We start from the raw sequence: 3,702 nt of genomic DNA on the forward strand, positions 1-3,702 counted from the left end.
TGACGTGATCATTAACCTAGACGGAGTCTACCATCTCCTTCTTAAGTCACTCGACGCAGGTAGGGCGATGGGGCCAAATAAGTCATCCCTAGACTGATACAGAATTCAGTTACAGCCCCACCCCTGTTTCCAGGTAAGTCCCTTACGGGCTCACCATAGCCCGCTCTACTTGGAACTTTTTTGTTCCGAGTAGCTGAATCGAAAACAACATGATATAGAATTGTGCAGCCCTGCTGGCGTTGTCTTCATCAGCGTTGCCTAATCTCAAGGAATCTGGCCTTTCCTATGAGAGAAGGTGGTTGCATTTCCAGTCCCCAAAAAGAAAGAGTCGTTCAGTTGTCTGCAACTGTAAACCGGTGTCACTGCTTTTCATTACTTGCAAAACTTCCAACAATAATCTTACAACAAATGCCTACATTATTTTTTAAATCATCATCAGTATAGTATTATGTGGTCGACAGTTTGGTTTAAGGAAAGATTTCATTTACATGATTTTCTGGTCATGGCAGAAAACTGTGCAAGAAGTCGAGTCAAGGGTCTAGTTTGGGTCAAGACCCAAATCTAGTCTTGACCTGTCATGGCATGACTTGTTAGTAAACTAGGATAGATTCCCTATCCAGCTCAGATTAGTGAACAACCAGAGGTTAGCAGCAGACCCACAAGGCGCTCAGCTAACTACCAACAGTCTCGTACTGGCTCTGCTATTCTCAAGAACTATTCTCCATCAGCTATATTCTACGGATATTCTTCATCAGCGATCGTTCATTCCTAGACCGACTCGCGCTTAGAACATGTTCACTAAATACTGACATTACTTTGGTTGACTTAATAGGTTGGATAGGTTGACTTAATTAAGTCAATATATCACATAAAGATACAGGCACACTGTGTACAGTGGTACACAGGTCAAGCGTGAACCACTTACTCATATGCTTGAAACTTATCCATAAACAAACTTTGTTTCTAACAGAAACTGAAATTCTCCTCATATAAATGAGATTCTCGGGCCAGGCTTCAAATGAACTCGTGAAGTATAACAGCTCTTAGCTTGTAGTTTAATTAAGAACAGCGAGAACACTCTCAATGAACACTATTAATAGATAAAGAAAATAGAAAAAGACATGAGAGTCAGCAAAAGAATGAGAGACAGAGAGAGAGAGATAAAGAGACACAGAGATAGAGAAAACAAGTGAAAGAGAGAGAGAGGGATAAAGAAGAGACTCAATCGACCAATTGGTAAGAGGAGAAGTATATTCCTTCGCCCCTTACTAATATTTACAGGAATTTAGGGACTGTAGAGAGGTTGGTGGGAAAGGGGGGGTGGGAGAGTTGATGGAAGAGGCGGCTGAGATAAGAAAGTGGAAAGTAGAAAGAGTTGAAGGAAAGGGATACAGGGAGAGAGGTGGAGGAAAGTGGGAAGGGGAAGAAGCAGGAGAGGTAGAGAAGGGAAGGGAAAGCCGGCCCAAAAGAGGTTAATGATGCAGCCGTCAGGTGGCGTTGATGAAGTGTCTTGCTCACACTCAATGGCTCCCACTCTGCGCATTACCCACGCCCTGCCCACCCTGACCTGCCCACGCCACCACCCCGCCTGCCCACACCACCATCATGCCTGCCCATGCCACCACCACGCCTGCCCACGTCACCACCAAGCCTGCCCCAGGCCACACCACGCCCAGGACCCCCTCACCACCATGCCCAGTCCATGCCACTACCACGCCCAGCCTACAGCACCACCACGCCCAGCCCACGCCACCACCACGCCCAGCCCACGCCACCACCACGCCTAGCCCATGCCACTACCACGCTCAGCCTACAGCACCACCACGCCCAGCCCACACCACCACCATGCCTGCCCCAGGCCACCACCACACCTGCCCCAGGCCACCACCACGCCCAGCCCACGCCACCACCATGCCCATCCTACACCACCACCACAGCCAGCCCACACCACCACCATGCCTGCCCCAGGCCACCACAACGCCCAGCCCACGCCTGCCCCAGGCCACCACAACGCCCAGCCCACTCCACCACCAAGCCCAGCCCACGCCTGCCCCAGGCCACCACAACGCCCAGCCCACGCCACCACCACGCCTGCCTCAGGCCACCACCAAGCCCAGCCCACGCCTGCCCCAGGCCACCACAACGCCCAGCCCACACCACCACCACGCCTGCCCCAGGCCACCACCAAGCCCAGCCCACGCCTGCTCCAGGCCAACACCACGCCCAACCCACGCCACCACCACGCCTGCCCCAGGCCACCACCCAGCAAACACAAAACGTTGTGGCAACCTCCACTAACGTTTCAACAGAGTTGTGGGAAAGATAAGTGTCATGTGTGGTTCAACAGGCACATGAACAACCTTTAACCCATGAATGGTAAAAATCTTTCTTTATGTAATAAGGTAAATGCCGCCTTTTCTAACACTAGTTTCACCTTTATGTATTACAAAAATATTTTGTTCATGTTTAAATATTTAAATTTATGTACAACACATATAAATTGTAAATGTTGGGTCCATAGCTGTATGAGATATTCTTAAAACATTTAGTTATTCGATGATTGGATTATAATTTTTTTTTTATACATAGCTAATATATTGATCTTATATAATACAATTTGTTACTATATATATATTAAAACTATTTTTCCATGTTTGTTTATTAAATTTGTCATCTTGTAATGCACAATAATCATAATTATAATTGAAAGGTTGTGTCCTAGTTGTAAGAAGGTTGTGCAAAACATTTACTTAATCCAAACTTTTATTGAATTTTTTAAATATAATTTTGCTAAAAATTGTTTTTATAATGCTGTTTTCGAAATGATATGTTAAAATAGCATTATATTATAATGCTATTTTCTAAATGATATAATGTACTTTATGTGAAATACATTAACAAAAATGGAAAATGTTGTTTTGAATGTGTATGAAGAACACACGCAACATTTAATCAACCATTATTATTGGAAAGAAAATAATTAAGGTGCATCAAAATACATCTTAATCACATGCATCTGTATTGTAGCAGAGTTTACATTATATTATAATTAAGCACCTCCTCCACGATAAGCACCTCCAAAGGATACCTGATCAACCAGGCTGTGACTCATACGTCAGGCTGGGAGCAGCCGCGTCTAACAGCCTGGTTGATCAGTCCAGCAACCAGGAGGCCTGGTCGACGACCGGGCCGCGGGGACACTAAGCCCCGGAAGCACCTCAAGATACTCAAGATATATATAATTGAAACACAAATGGGTTAGTACAACATGGGTTATCTTGAGACCTTGATATTTTGAGATGATTTCGGGCTTAGCATCCCCGCGGCCCCGTAAGTACAACTAGATGAGTGCAATTAGGAGAGTACATGTAGGTGAGTATAACTTGCTGAGCAGTGCTAGGTGAATATAGTCCCCCGTTAGTATGCTGTACAATACCAGTACAACAGACTCACTAGTTCCTACTAGCGTGGTGTACAATACCAGTACAACTGACTCACTAGTTCCTACTAGCGTGGTGTACAATACCAGTACAACAGACTCACTAGTTCCTACTAGCGTGGTGTACAATACCAGTACAACAGACTCACTAGTTCCTACTAGCGTGGTGTACAATACCAGTACAACAGACTCACTAGTTCCTACTAGCGTGGTGTACAATACCAGTACAACAGACTCACTAGTTCCTACTAGCGTGGTGTACA

This window comes from Procambarus clarkii, chromosome 15 (assembly GCF_040958095.1).
Source record: "Procambarus clarkii isolate CNS0578487 chromosome 15, FALCON_Pclarkii_2.0, whole genome shotgun sequence".
NCBI lineage: Eukaryota > Metazoa > Arthropoda > Malacostraca > Decapoda > Cambaridae > Procambarus > Procambarus clarkii.